This window comes from Zootoca vivipara, chromosome 9 (assembly GCF_965207765.1).
Source record: "Zootoca vivipara chromosome 9, rZooViv2.hap1.1, whole genome shotgun sequence".
NCBI classification, from domain to species: domain Eukaryota; kingdom Metazoa; phylum Chordata; class Lepidosauria; order Squamata; family Lacertidae; genus Zootoca; species Zootoca vivipara.
Genome location: NC_142592.1, coordinates 59,039,145 through 59,055,170, shown reverse-complemented (window position 1 = coordinate 59,055,170; position 16,026 = coordinate 59,039,145). Strand labels below are relative to the sequence as shown.

At 46.2% G+C, this 16,026-nt stretch overlaps 1 long non-coding RNA gene across 2 annotated transcripts; it reads left to right on the top strand.

Annotated features, from left to right (window-relative positions):
• The first annotated feature begins 4,509 nt into the window (after nucleotides 1-4,509).
• LOC148684659 (uncharacterized) lies at nucleotides 4,510-15,113 on the top strand. 2 transcript variants are annotated; one of them, XR_015945825.1, is made up of 3 exons: nucleotides 4,510-4,725; nucleotides 6,324-6,361; nucleotides 13,132-13,773. It is a non-coding gene; the product is annotated as an uncharacterized LOC148684659 (long non-coding RNA). The 2 variants fall into 2 exon arrangements; XR_015945824.1 differs by lacking the exon at nucleotides 4,510-4,725 and adding an exon at nucleotides 14,843-15,113 and having other exon boundaries at nucleotides 5,729-6,361; nucleotides 13,132-13,277.
• The last annotated feature ends 913 nt before the right edge of the window (nucleotides 15,114-16,026 follow it).

The following is a 16,026-nucleotide window of genomic DNA, read 5'->3' as shown; positions in this document are numbered from 1 at the left end:
GGACTAACAGAGGCAGGAGCAGGAGGAGAGCTGAAGCATATTGATGCAGCTCTCTTATTTGAGGAACTAACTTTGCTCAGGCCTCATTGGAATTGGGACTCAAAACTTGTTTACTCCTGAAATATGTGCCGTCATAACAGAGGTGGCTTCCGCCAGCTGCAGAAGAAGTTGCTGGTGAAGCACAAAAGGCAACGAAAAGCGAACTTCTTGAGTTTCTGGTCCATGGTCTCTCCCAGCATCTTTGTGTTCTTGACTAAGAATACATATTAAGATTACCTAATGCAGTCATGTTTTAAGTGTTACTAGATGGTGGGTTTGCGCTCTTGTTTCATAATGGGAAAATACAATGGCGGACCAAACAAGATTTCAAAGAGAAAGAGAATTTTAAGTAGACTACCCGAAACCCTCGCCCTAGATTTACATGTAAACAAGCCGGTCTAAAAGTTCTGTAACACAATTATTATCCCGAGCACCCAATTTACTGAATGGGATCATCTTCTTCTCGATCCGAATGATTGTGTACCCTTAGGAGAATGGCATTTGATTAGAGTCATCATCCTGCCTTGAGTGCCCCGAAAAAATATGAATGCTATTAAGATTATCCCTCTTCATGTACAATTGAATACATTAAGACTAAATGCTTCTTCAAGATAACAGTCTCAATAGTGTTTTGGAAAAAGGAAGGTCAGGGATGCAACTGCGGCAGCCCTCCTCTAATCTTAACTTTTCCGTAGGTTGGATGAAGAGAACTCTGAAGCCATAGGCTGCAGCAAGATACGTTCCAGTGCATTGTGGGTAACAAACACATGGCTGCCACTACAGAAAACAGAACAGAAGAGGTGCCTGCGCCTGACTGGTAGCCATTTAAATTTCCCTAATGGCCCTTGTGTGGCATTACTCTAGGAAATATGTGGGGAATTTATGGCCTTTGGGTGTTAACGGACTCCAACTCTCGGCATCCCTAATCATCGTGGCCAATAAGTCAGTGATGATGTAAATTGTAGTCCATCAACATCTGGAGGGCCATATGCTCACCACCATAGCTGCCAAGTCTCCCGTTTTCCCTGGGAAAACCCCCTTTTTACTTACCTTTTCCCGGTGGTCCCCCGTATCACTTCGTCTCCCGTTATTCTCCATTATTTTCTCCTGCCGGCGGCCATTTTTTTCTTTCCGATTTGCCCTTCTATGGGCACCAAAAAATGGCCGCCGCCAGCTTCAAAAGTCGCATCTACGCATGTCCGGAAGTGCATAGACGTGACTTCCGGTGTTGGCGGCGGCCATTTTTGGTGCCCATAGATGGGCGGAGTGACACCGGAAGTTGCGTCGGCGGACTTCCTGACATGCGTACAAGCGACTTTTGAAGCCGGCGGCAGCCATTTTAGATGCCCATAGAAGGGCAAAGCGACACCGGAAGTTACATCGACGCAACTTCCGGTGTCAAATGGCTGCCGGTCCCGGATTCTGCAGTCCGGAACTTGGAAGGTAAGCTCGCCACCTTTCCTCTAGGGAAGATATTTAAAGGAACACCTCCACTGTGTGCCACTTTATTAATTACCGCAGAGTGATGGCTGGTGAAATATGCAGAGATGGCGAGACTGACGGTGCTGATAAGAGTCACAAGTTTAGACTCATTCAAGGAGGACTCGAACCCTTTGCAAGTCTACTTTAAAAGTAACTTTTCAAATGTGTAGTCCACAGCAGGGTTTGAAGTCTAAGGGAAAAAAATAGCAGAACCTAGTAAGAAATCTTTTTAAAAGGATGAAACTGGAATTTTAAAAATGCAATTGTATGTAATTGTGATTCTAAACATCAAGGGTGGGTTAGTGGGAAGTCATTAATATTGTGGAATAGGGTTACAACTGTTGAGTGATACAGTGTAATTTCAAATTTTGAAATAAAATGAATTTATTTATTTATTTATTTTAAAGAAAGGAAGCCCATGGCTGGGAGCCCACAAGTGTTGGAGTGAACCCACTAGGAAGCACATTGCTATGTGCCAATCAAAACCTGGATCTGGGCTACCTGAAAGTTGTGACAACTTTCCTGGAAGCAATCCCAAATGATAACAGGGATGAAGAGCCTGTAGCCCTCCAGGCGTTTGCTGGACTACAATTCCCATCATCCCTACCCATTGGCCATGCTGATGGGAGTTGGAGTCCAAGCACATTTGGGGGAGGGGCACGGGTTTTCCAAACTTGCTTTACAACCCAGTGTTATAGAAGATTTGTGCTCCTGGACATTCGGAGAGTGCACCTCTTATGATGGCACATCTTTCAAGGGTGAGCTTTGAGTCCCGATTCCAAGGAGGCATGAGCAAACTCATTTATTGGAATAAAAGAGCTGTATCAAGAGGCTTCCAATACCAAACACCAGATGCATGAGATCAGGCATAGGCAAACTCCGGCCTTCCAGATGTTTGGGACTACAATTCCCATCATCCCTAGCTAACAGGACCAGTGGTCAGGGATGATGGGAATTGTCGTCCCAAACATCTGGAGGGCTGGAGTTTGACTATGCTTGCATGAGATCATATGAAGAGCCCTTTTGGATCAGGCCAATGGCCCATCTCGCCCAGAATCCTTTTCTCACAGTCGCCAATCAGATGCCTGTAGCAAGCAAGACCTGAGTGCAATGGCCCTCTCCTCACCTGTGATCCTCAGCTAATGGCATTCAGAAGTGTTATTGCCTCCAGCTAGTAGCTTTGCCATTGGGATGTGGGTGGCGCTAAACCACTGAGCCTAGGTCTTGCCGATCAGAAGGTCGGCGGTTCAAATCCCCGCAAGGGGGTGAGCTTCCGTTGCTCGGTCCCAGCTCCTGCCAACCTAGCAGTTCGAAAGCATGTCAAAGTGCAAGTAGATAAATAGGTACCACTCTAGCGGGAAGGTAAACAGCATTTCCGTGTGCTGCTCTGGTTCACCAGAAGCGGCTTAGTCATGCTGGCCACATGACCTGGAAGCTGTACACCAGCTCCCTTGGCCAATAAAGCGAGATGAGTGCCGCAACCCCAGAGTCAGTCACGACTGGACCTAATGGTCAGGAGTCCCTTTACCTTTACCTTTAGTAGCTTTGTCAGCCTTATGCTCCATGAATTTCTTTTAAAGCCATACAGACTGATAGCAATCAACACATGTATCTGCCTCGTTCTTCGGCTCCAGGAGGATCTAAGCATAACTTCATATTGCTGGGTCTGTTGTAAAGTTTTTGTTTGTTTCTTTTAAAAGGGGGCAGTCGTGTGTGCCTCCAGGAAAGGAAATGTGGAGAGCTTGCTCCCTTTCATCAGTACCAAAGGCAGAATAGGGTAGGCAATTTCACCACGCTACTGATTTATGGGGAATGACAGGCTCGGATTTGCAAGGCAGGTTGCTGCATTTCTGTGCTGTGTGTGCTTCTGGGAAAAGAAGGGGAGATTTGCATTCCCCTGTCTGTGCAGCTGGGCACAGTTGCTGCTGATTTGCTTGAAAGAAAATTAGTGGTAAGCTCCGGAAGAACTTAGCTGCCAAGTCTCCCGATTTCCCCGGGAAACCCCCGTTTTTCTAAGCCGTTTCCCGCTGTCACCCCGAACTGCAAAATATCCCGTAATTCCACCGGATTTCTCGATTTCCCGAGACTGTGCCCGTCTTCGTGAATGTGGTGCTGCACTGTGATTGGCCGCCTCTCCTTGTGATTGGCTGCCTTGGCAGATTCTCCCTCGGCGATTGGTAGCCGGCATGCTAAGAAGGATTTGGCTGCGCACTGTGTAATTAAGTTAGTGGGGCTGTCTCAGTACACGCTAGAAGCGGCAGTGAGCTAGTCCGATCTCTATGGAGGTGACGGAGGGAAGCGCTTGGTGGCTGCTGGCGGGCTCCTCTAGCAGCAGCAGCAGCAGCCTGTGCCTCTCTCTCTCTCTCCCCTCCCAACCCTCCACCCCCTTTATCTGTGGATAATGTTCAGAGCCTGCTTTCCAAACGCCCACTGTAATAAAAAATGATCTATTGAAAATTCAAAATGATTAATCTCTTCTCCCTCTTCTTCTTTTTCCTGTCCTCCTCCTCCTCCCCCCTCCTCCCCCTCCCTCCTTTATGATCTCCTTTCTGCAAGACCTGGATGTTCTAGAAGGGGAGGATGTGTGGGTGTGCATGTGCGTGTTTTGGGGTTTTTTGCATTGTACAGAGCGCACTTCTCCAGGTCCGTCCCATTGCCCGTGCTCAAGCTCTGCTTCCCCGTCCCCCCCCCCATCAGACTCCAGGATTTCGGTTTATTATTTCATTACACCATCGATGCTCGCCCACCTCCTCCCCCAGCTGCTGCTGCTGCTACAATCACATCCCTTTCCAAGCCCCCTCCCCTCGCCGTGCCTTTTCCCTCTTTATTAATCATCATCTCGCACTGTATGAGAGACCCTGTGACGGGATGGAGTTGGGAGGGGGGAAGGAGAGGAGACGCCCTCCTCCTGGGGAGCCCCTTCCACATGGCCCCTATCCCCCGCCCGGCAGCAGAGGAGCATGTGCGTTGCTCGGATCGGCTGCTTTTCTGTCCCTCTCCAGCGGGCTCCCCCCCCTCAGCTCAGGGAGGGAATGGGTGGCGGATTCCTCCTGAGGCGGGAGGAAAGGAAAAAAGCCAGCAGTAGCAACACACTAGTCTGCTTTCAATCTCGCTAGCCAGCTCATGCCAGGGAACTGAAAAGAGTTTGCGTGCCCGCGCGTGGGGGTTTTCGCTTCAAGGAATGCAAGCGAGAGAAGGAAGCAGGTAGAGCAGCTGGGCTGTTGCGCCCCTCGAGGCGCAGGCAGACTCCAGGGAGAGGAGGCAAGCGGGGTCTCCTCCAGCTGAGGAGGCGGTGTGTGTGTGTGTGTGTGTGTGTGTGTGTGTGTGTGTGTGTATGTGGCGGGCGGGGGGCAAGTCTCATCTGCTGGCTGCTCCTGCTGCTGCTGCTGCTGCATTTGAGAGGGGAAGGAGGTAAATGCCAGAGGTCCTTTCCGGAGCCTCCGCGGGGAAAAGGGAAGGGGGCGTGAGGGAGGAGGAGGAGGAGGAGAGGGCCGGCTGGGTGGCCGGGCAACCTTCATGGTGGCGCCTTGGCTCCTGGGCTGGAAATTGGGCAGCGCTGGCACCGGAAGTTGCTTCTACGCAACTTCTGGTGCCGGTCTGCTGTGGTCCCGTTTTTTTCTAACCAAGACTTGGAAGCTATGCTGGAAGAAGGTAGGAAGAAGGGCCGCAGCTCAGTGGAAGAGCACCTGCTTTGCATGCAGAAGGTCCTGGGTTCAATCCCCGGCCTCAGCAGGAAGAGCTAGGTCAGCTAGGAAGAGTCATTGCAGACAATACTGAGTGGGCTACAGTTGAAGGTGGTGGACTCTCCTCCCCTGGAGGTCTTAAACAAGGGCTGGGTGGCCATCTGTCACCCTGATTCTTCAGCTGTGGTTCCTGCATTGCAGGGGGTTGGACTAGATCAGCGTTTCCCAAACTTGGGTCTCCAGCTGTTTTCAGACTGCAACTCCCTTCATCCCTAGCTAGCAGGACCAGTGGAGAGGGATGATGGGAACTGTAGTCCAAAAACAACTGGAGATCCAAGTTTGAGAAACTCTGAACTACCGTAGATGATTCTTGGGGTCCCTTCCAACTCTACGGTTCTGCAACTCTGTGGGGGAGTTGCACATTGAATGCCCCTTGATATATGGGTTCTATGGGGTATTATACCCAACCCAGAGCCCCAGTTATCAACAAAAGAGAAGCAACTCTAGTTTTATTGATGCTTTGGCCCCTGATACACATCCTTCCCTGCCATCAAATCCCCACAAGATATCAAAACAATAGTCAGCCCTTATTGAGTCTGCCCCCAGTGCACTTGGCAGGTTGCTCATAGGGGGTCTCTCAAGGTGATGAGCCTGACTCGATAGAAGGGAGTTCTTATGGGATCTACAGATTTAAACTGGGTTAACGGTCATTGATTTAACCCATAGGACCTCTCCTGGGTTTCAGGTAGAATTCTCTCCCAAGCCTACTCGGAGATGCCGGGGATGGAACCTAGGACATTCTGCATGCAAAGCCGACCACTGAGCTATGAGCCTTCTCAGTTGCTTGTTTTGGGTCAGCTTGAGGATCACTGTAATTGCTTCCCATTCTACAGACTCACTGCTCACAGCGAATCATAGAAATTGCTCTGCTTCAGATCGCTTGCAAGCAGATTTAGCGCTGGCCTTGACAAATAAAAGTGTCATCCGATTTCCATCTCTTCCTAGGGAATCCCCCCTCCCAGCTGTGCAAATGTTTTACCTTTATCCAACCTCTTCTGCTCCCCCCCCCTCTCTCTCTCTGTGTGTGTGTGTGTGTGTGTGTGATGAATTGCTACACAGAGTGAAGACCCCGGTGATCACAGAAGCCTGGTGCCAAGGTGAGCAATTCCTGCTTCGTACGTATCTGTGATTTACATCTACAAGTTATCCAAACGGGTCCAAAGTGGCTTGGAGAACTAGCTTAATGTTAAAAAACAGGTGGTTCCAAATCCACTTTGACTTGTTTTATATAAAAACAACAACACAAAAAAACCCCCAGCAAATACCGTCCAATCCAAAGGCTGGTGCTGCTCTCTTAGCATTCTGCAAACAGGAAAACGGGAGACAGATCCTGTTGATTTATGCACAGGGTGCCCAGTGCCAAGCATGTACCAGGGGTAGACATCTAGGTTAAAACCTGATTCCTTCTGATTATTCCCGCCCACCCCACCCAGACCATGTTGTGCTTGGCAAGCAGGGCTCCTGGAAAAGGAACAGCATGGAAAGGTTTGGCCATGATGTACCGTGTGATATGCCTAAGTGCATTCAGAAAGAACAGCCTGTGTCAAGACCTCTTACACTTCTTGGTTGCTTTTAAGGGGGCAGGGAGAGAAACCTGTTTACAAAGCACTTGGGAAGGGGGGTCTATTAATGTATGTGTGCAGTCGGTGGAAGGCCAAATAGGTTTGGAAGCATGCAAAAGAGTTTGCCCATTGACTGAGCGTTTCTTGAGCCAAACGCCGAAGGCATTGCATGATAAGAACTGGCCTGCTAGATCAGAACAAACTCGGTCTAGCCCAGTGTTTGGCCAGCTGATGCTTCTGGGAAGCTTGCAAGCAGGGCTTCAAGGTGGCATCCTTCCCTTGCAGTTTGTTGTCAGGATCTGGCACTGAGTAGTGCATGTGTTTGTGTATGTTTATATTGCCTCAAACAGGGATGAGCGCATCTGTCGATTTTGATTTCTCTCCAGTTCTCATTTTTTCTAATCTTAAATTCAGTTCTCCACATTTCCACACGAGGTTCTCTTTTTTTAAAAGGCCTCGTGAAAATTAAGTAGCATTCCAGTGTGGTTTTCTCCTAATACACCCCTCTTTATATACAACTTTGCACCTCCTTGCAAAGCACCTTTCCCCAATACAATGATTTTTTTGCATGTTGTTTTCAGGAATCTATCCCCTGCCCCCCCCCCCAAAATTGCACACTTTTCCTGCCTCTCCGTGTCATTTATCTACTGTCCCTGCCCTCGTTGCATTTGCCTAACCTCTCTTTAAGGGCACATGCGCTTGTGGTCATCACCCCATCTTGCGGCTGTGAATCTCTCAAGTTAACTACACACTGTGCATAACTCAGCGCTTGCCTTTCAACACGCTGACTATGAGTGTTGCTCATGTAGCCCCTAGTCGTCAACTATTAAAACATCTCAGGAGCAAGAGATTTAGACTCCTTCCTTTGACCCGGCACCCCCTACGAGCTGAATGGGAGCAAAGCCAAAATAACCTCAACAGATATTGCGACAGTACCCTCCGGGCAATCGTTAAGATGTTGTATACTGCCAGTCTTTGACACCAAAACATCGATTCAAGGCTTTGTTCGTAAATACTAATCCAGGCACCTCCTGCTCGGTTGCTGGCAAGGGAATTAAGTTCTTGTAAGGTCTGCTTCCAAGACGCTAGCTCTGAGCCATCCGGACTTAGCAGCCAGACTTATCAAAGTTTATCATCTCTATAAAAGCTGTTTGCTGACTTTCCATGGTTTAGTTAGGTCATGCGGCTGGTGTGTAGGGCCTCCTGCACTCCAGAGGGAGCATACAATCTGCTACTCCCCCCCCTCTCCCATTGATGTGAATGGAAGCCATTTACTACAAGATGAAATAAGCAAGTTCAGGGAGACTCATGAAACTGAATTGGCGAGTTCAGTCCTAGAATCACAGGGCTGTAGAATTGGAAGGGACCCCAAGGGTCATCTAGTTCAACCCCCTGTAATACAGATATCACAGCTGAAGCATCCATGACAGTTGGCTATCCAACCACTGCTTGAAAACCTCCAGTACCTTCTGAGCGAGTCCATTCCATGGCTTTTACCATGAGAAAGTTCCTCCTAATGTTTAGCTCCTCCTAATGTTCTTGCAGTTTGAATTACAAGCTTTCTGCATCTTCTTTTTAAAAATAAATTTAATTAAGGTTTATAGAGAAAAATACAAAACTTAGTATCTCCCCCCCCTTTTTAACCAAACCAAGTTTCTTTATCTCTTTTTTGACCAAACAAAGGAGGGGTACAGAAAGAAAAAGAAATAAATAAATAAGAATAGGAAACTAGCATTATAGCCAGGAAAACTAACACAATAATCCCCATGTCTGAATGCACCCATAGAGAAGCTACCTTGTTCCAGGTCAGGCTATTTGTCCATCTAGCCCAACTAGGCTTTCCAACTAAAGAGGGTTGGGGTGATATTCAGAATCATAAGCCAACAAGCCAAAGCATTTTGTCACTTGCTCAGCTGACCGATAAAATTTAAGAAAGGCGACCCAAACAACACTACATCCTTCTTTGCTTCCTGTCCCCCCTTTCATTAGAACTTAATAAGACAAATGTTTTGCTTATTTTGCAATGAAGGCGTTGACTGTGGGGAAAGGCAAGTTTGCTGGCAGAGGCAAACTTACAAAACTAATGGATTTAATTTCATGTCGGGTAATTTCCACAAGCTCTGCAAATACTTTTCAAAAGGGGGAGAGAGAGAGAGAGTACTTTGGCCCAGTATGTTCTGAAAATGGACAAGCCTTAGGCACGGATAGCCAAAGTTAAGTACTTGTATGTCCCACTGATTTTAAGGGGAATGTAAAGTATGTGGTTAAAACTTCCCCACTCCTACCAGGGGGACTTAGAAAAACTATCACCCAGTGTCAGCAGAAGTGCTCTGATCTGCCTCTACATGCCCAGCATTTTAATATTACACTTTTATCCTCTTAAGGAGCTCAAGACAGCATAATTGGCATCCCCTCCAGGTATATTTTACCCTCACAACAACCCTGTGAGGTAAGTTAAGCTAAGGGATGGTGGCCACTCCAGTAAGTATTGTAGCTGAACAGGCTAAACGATGGTTTAGCATAGTTTAGCATCTTACTCTTGGTCCTTCGAGATCACCTGTATATTTAGCGTTCATCCTGATTTGTTTGCAGGGAGACCAAAGGGAGGCTATTTAATAATAATAATAATAATAATAATAATAATAATAATAATAATAATAATATATTTATACCCCGCCCATCTGACTGGGTTTCCGCAGCCACTCTGGGTGGCTTCCAACCGAATATTAAAAACAGTACAGCATCAAACATTTAAAACTTCCCTAAACAGGGCCACCTTCAGTTGTCTTCTAAAAGTAAAATAGTTGCTTATTGTCTTGACATCTGCTGGGAGGGCGTTCCACAGGGCGGGTGCCACTACCGAGAAGGCCCTCTGTCTGGTTCCCTGTAACCTTACTTCTCGCAGTGAGGGAACCGCCAGAAGGCCCTCGGCGCTGGACCTCAGTGTCTGGGCAGAATGATGGGGGTGGAGACGCTCCTTCAGGTATACAGGACCGAGGCCGTTTAGGGCTTTAAAGGTCAGTACCAACACTTTGAATTGTGCTTGGAAACGTACTGGGAGCATTCATCCCAATTCGTTTGCGACGTTGTTGTGTCAAAGCAAATATTAACCCCTCAGTTTCCAAAGCATTTCACCATTGCTTTCTTTATCGCAAAAAGTCCAGTTTGGGGGGAGAAATGGGATTGTTGCGCAAGACCTCAGAGTCAACTATAATTGTGCAACCCCGAATTTGCCGGGATGTGTTTGAAATCCCACCTGGAAATAGCCACAGTCCGGAAGTGCCCCCAGCTGAAGTGAAACTGACCAGGTAACTGACATCTGCAGCTCTTGCTAAAGACATATACTAGCCTCGTTAGGTTTGCACATGTGCAGTTTGAACTATGCAACCTTTAACATATTTTTGTCCCCAAACCCCACCCCACCCCCAAAAGGTCAAAAGAAATGGGGAAAATATTGATTAATGTGACTTAAATGGAAAGTGAATGAGGATCAAAGAGCAGCTACAGTGTTTTAACACTCACCATTCCTTTTAAAATCCAAAATTCCTTTGAAGTGCAGGAGAGCATCTGGCCATTAGAAGCGCTGAAACTGGGAAACGATGGAGAACATTAAAGGCTAAACAGCATTGCCTTGAGCAACTAGCAGCACACACTTCGGATCACAGGATTCCCCCCCCCTCCCCTGAAATGACCAGCTGGAAAAATACTGAAGCAAAGTGTGCTTGCTGAAATATAGTTTAGGGTTCACAGATAAGCCGAATCGAAAGACAGCAAATAGGACTCTCTCTTGCTTGTACATCAGGCTACCCATGTATGCTATTTACTTCACTCTCTTTTTGCATGAAGGAAGAAAAAGCAATGCCACAAAGAGGGTAGAGAGTAAAGGCTGCAGAGCAGAAAGAATACTTAACGCCAGTATTCAGAGTAGGGATGTGGAAGCAATGGAAGATGTGGGAAGGTGCTGGTGGAGGTGTCTCCTCCAGCACCACTTTGACTGGTCCATGTGAGGGATTCCCCGTTTCCCTCCCATGGATCCCTACTGATACAATTTGCCTCTCCCTTAGGCAACTATGTGGCTCCCTTGGCTTCACTAACCAGCCCTTTGTATGACAGGAGAAAAAGCAAACGGTTTCCTCTTCCACAGGAAAGCTTTGTTCTCGCCTCTTAGTCACACCTCTGAAGGTACTGAGACACTGCCCGAGTCCACGGACGTTTAGGCACATTTAACTTTATTATTTAACTTGAAAACATGGATTTCTCTGGTTCTTAAAAGTGCATATCTTCTTTTCATATAATTTGTTGTTGTTTTTGTTGTTGTTTAGTCGTTTAGTCGTGTCCGACTCTTCGTGACCCCATGGACCATAGCACGCCAGGCCCTCCTGTCTTCCACTGCCTCCCGCAGTTTGGTCAAACTCATGTTCGTAGCTTCGAGAACACTGTCCAGCCATCTCGTCCTCTGTCGTCCCCTTCTCCTAGTGCCCTCCATCTTTCCCAACATCAGGGTCTTTTCCAGGGAGTCTTCTCTTCTCATGAGGTGGCCAAAGTATTGGAGCCTCAATACAGACTTGTTAATACATCTCCTGCATCTTGATAATAACGGTTATAACCTTTCTTCCCATCCACCCCAAACCTAACCTCCTGCTCCTTCTCTAACCCTCCACTCCCCAACCTCCAACCCCCAACTGCCTTTCAACGGTTGTTCCCCCTCCATTTAGAACACCTTCTAGCTACGCCTCCCAGGGAACACCTGCCTATCATGGGAGTGATAGGTTAACCCATGATGAACCGGAGTCATCACCAGGCACTATTCCGCCACAGTCCACAGAAGTGGCAAACCCGATTTTGTCACATACTGATGTCACACCTCTTTACCTTGGTTTTTGACTACTGCATAGGGATGGGGAAGCAATTCGATTCAGTTCGCATTAAAAGGCTGATCTTCCGAATTTGCGTTTTCCAAAACATTATGAGAACCAAAACACAGCCGTCCTCCAAAATTCACAGTTTTCTGAATTTTGCAATGCAGTTCCGCAGCCAAGCAGTGTTCACAAATATGCATAGATTTGGGCGGGTGGGGTGTACATAAAAAATGAACACCTTATGAAAATAACATGCAGAACTGCATTTCATTACGGGAAATGGCTTGCAGAAATGTGCACATGAGGCAAAATTGCGCGTATAAAAATGTGATTATTCAGAGAAATTCACACTAATATGCTGATTAATTTTCATGCAGATTTTTTTAAAAAAAAAATCACAAATTGTTGCAGAAATATGGGGAACTAAATTTAAGACTGGGAAAATAAGGAGCCAAGAGAAACAAAATTGACAGTTCTTTCTATCCCTCATTCAGAGGTATACTGCTTATTTACTTTGGAAATTCAGTTTGGGGAGGAACCCTCCAAACTGGTGGGTTCCCCGTCCCCCCCGGTGTGCTCTACAACATACCACTGATTCAATGATAGTGGATTAGAGGTGGATTCAGATTGGACCATCCAGATACCATTCCTCTTTATTAGTTGCTCTGTTATGCTTCCCGCGATGTTACCACATTACTGCCATCAACTTTATTTGGTAGATGTATCTGGAGAGGAATCTGCAATGATGTCCTTAGTGCACAACAGCTTTTGCCAAAGTTGTGCCCTCCAAAAGTTATTGGAGGGTGCATGGCTTTGCTGGCGGGGGCTGGTAGGGTTTCAGGGGTGTAAGAAGGTATCCTTTTCTGTTCCACCCTGCATCCATCACACGCAGCACTGTTTCCATTCCACTGCTGTTACACTTCCTCCAAAAACAACATTATCTGTCTCTACAGTAAAATTATGTAAGTTATGTACAGAATTCATTAAGCAAATTGCATACATTGTGTAATTATGTTGTCATTACATTACTCCACCTGCTTCACTTCAATAAACGGCAAATGCAAACATAATCAATTGAGCATCTTTGTGGACTAAAAGCAACAGCGACAGTGAATACCAATCTTTTACGCTGGATTGATTTCCATTCTGAATTTGGGACGAACGAGCAAGCACTGGCAATTTCCTCTCCCGTTCCCATTTTCGTCTGGATTTGCCAACATCCAAAATATCTGGAGGGCGCCAGGTTGGCCAAGGCTGTTGAACAGACAGGCTGGTGCAGAATTTTTTTGGGGGGGGGGGTCTTCCCTTTGCACAGAATACTAACTTGCATCGTGCCAGATCCAGAAGTAGCCCAAGCAGAGCGTTTGATCTCCGAACAAATTCTGTTTCTTCTGGATAACAGAGGAACCAAGAGCATCTGAGTAATGGTTTTATGTTTTTTCAAAGAACATTTAAATCAAGTGTCGAAGAGGACTTCCTACAGGTTGAAGATGTCTGCATTGCAGCTGTGCTCCAGGGATGCCCTCGGCGTGACCCCTCCTGACAGCTTCCCTGTTTTCCACAGAACACATGGAGAAATGGAGAAAGTCCAGGTGTGCTGTGCATCAGTTCTGAAAGAGTCCGAAGAAAAACCTGAGACTTACGGGCATGTTTGCTTAAACTCTTTTTTTAAAAAAAAAAAAATTATTATTATTTCCAAACCAAACTATTTGAACAGCTTGCTTATTGATGTACCAAGCCAGGCTTTCCGGAAAAAGAAGCTTATGGAGTACTAATCCACTGGAGTCCTCAGAGGAGGCTTCAGCCAGTATGTACATAAACAGGCTAATACTGGCAATCGTTTCAAGGGCCTTTTGGAAATTGCTTCAGCATGATTTGTAATAGCTAGGATTCAGCAAGCTCTGCCTGCCCCCCCCCACTTGTCCAGAGGAGACTTGTAGAAGCAGAAATGGACAGGTTAGTCCTGTGCCCTGCTGTACAGGGGTATGAGGTGCAAAGATATCGAAGGACCAGGTGAAACTGTTTATGTATGCGACCGAAACTGCCCGGATTTTGTTAGCCCAGAGACGGAAGGATGATACTGTTCTGACCAAGGGAGAATGGCAAACCAAGTTAATGGACTATGCTGAAATGGCAAAAATAGAAGCCAGAAAGAATCCATTTTTAATAAAGAATGGGGAAAGCATGTAACATATATGAAAAATTATTGCAAACAATTAAATTCATTAGCAGGATTGATATAAAACTTGTAGTTAAAAATCTGAATGAAGGAATAGTTAAGGATTTATTAAAAATTGGAATTATAAAGGGGATTCAGGGGGGGAATCATAACATAAGGATCCACAAAAGGGGGGAGGGAAGTCAAAGGGGATATACGTGTTGTTTTCTGTTTTTATTTGATGTTTGTAAAAATTGAAAAATTCATATATCTCAAATATGGTCCTTTCTCTAAAGGTGTCTTCTGTTTGAAGGGTTGTCCAGTCCAGGTTCCAAGGGAATCATAGAGTTGTAGAATTGGAAAGGACCACAAGGGGCATCTAGTCCAACCCTCAGCAATGCAGGGATATTTTGCCCAACATGGCCCTCGAACCCTTGACCCTGAGATTAAGAGTCTTGTGCTCTACCGACTGAGCTACCCCTTAGAGAAGAGGGATTGATTGTTAAATCACTCTGGAATTATAGCTCTGTGAGTGGGATATGGCTCTCCTAACTCTCCGCAACCTTACCAAACTACACTTCCCATGATTCTCTGGGGGAAGCCATGACTGTTAAAAGTGGTAAGATGGTGCCGCTCTGAATGCAAATGGCGTCCTAGTCAGTTCTATGAACTTCCATTGGACTGCTCTGATTAGGTCTGCCACTGGAGACACCCCATTATTTCTGAATAAGCAGCACTATGGAGGAATCAAAAGGTATACATCTCTCGAAAAGCAAGGCGCCACATCCCGCAGAAAGCAAACGGGACCTATGCAAATGTTACATCATCCCATTTTCACCCCAACACATGTGAGTGCCAGTTTCTCCTTCTCAATGAACAGAAAATACTTTTTTAAAAAAAGGAAATAGGTGCTTGCCAGGCTATACAGTAATGCAGCAATATGATGTGTGAGGCTTTTGTCAGCAACGACAGTAAGAATGCCATTTTTTGTTTCTTTAGAGCCTTGAGCTGTGAAACATGGTGCCGAAATTCAAGAAACCAGCCGTAGGGGGGAGAGGAGCCAACTCTGAGAAAACATACAATGAGAGCTGATTTTTTTCCGTATTGACACCATCTGCAAACATTGTGCCTCTTAGTCCTGCGGATATAAAGGAAGAGATTTGTTTGCCTGCAGCTTGCTCAAATATGTTCAGATTTCCTCGTGCACTCAAACACTTTGGCTGGCAAAGAGGCAGAAAAAATAAATAGCCTCCCCACCAACACCATCAAACTCCTATTGCTAATATTACTCCATCCATCTGCATCCCTCTTTCTCCGGCCTTACAGCTGCTAAGCTCTCTGTATCGGCCACATTTCATAGCGTTATTAAATAACAATGAATATATTCTTACTTCCTGGGGTGGGGGGATTAAAACAGGATTGGGTATTCAAAGAAAAACCAGAAGGTTGTTTCAGAGAATCACAAAATCTGTGCAGATCCTACACTTCTTCGGTGCACATGACTGATGTACAGTCAACCAGCTGTACAATGAAGAGCATAGAATCACAGAATTGTTGGAAAAGACCGTGAGGATCATCTACTCCAGGCATGTGCAACTCCCAAGAGACTGCGATCTACTCCCACTATATATATATATAAAAAACTGGCAGTGATCTACCTGTTGGATTGACCAAAGTTGTTGAGCTTTTGGGGGGGAGCCTTCACCAAACTTGTTGAGGTTTTTGTGGGAGGAAGACCCAAAGCTGTTGAGCTTTTTCTGCGGAGGCTTCAGCAAAGTTGTTGAGTTAAATAAGGCTGTGTTATATGCCAAAGCTCAGCAGAAAACCACAAACTCTGCAGGCCAAAGTTCTGGGATTCAGGCTTCCAGTAGAGCTGAGAAGACGCCAGCTTGAAACCCTGGTGAGCTGCTGCCAGCCAGTGTAGACAATCTAAGCTAGAAAGACCATTGGTCCGACATGCTATAAGGCAACTTCCTATGTTCCTGTGTGAACTTTAAAAGGCTTATGTGAAACAGATGAATGGATACATTTTTTGTTATTAATTACGGTATACTTCTGAGACCTTCATTACAAGGCCTGTGGTAAAACCATGTTCCTCAGGACCTCTCCGGGGCCTAATTACCACAGAATAACAGCATGCTTTTTATATGCCTTTCTGTGGATCTCAGGAGAGAGAGAGAGAG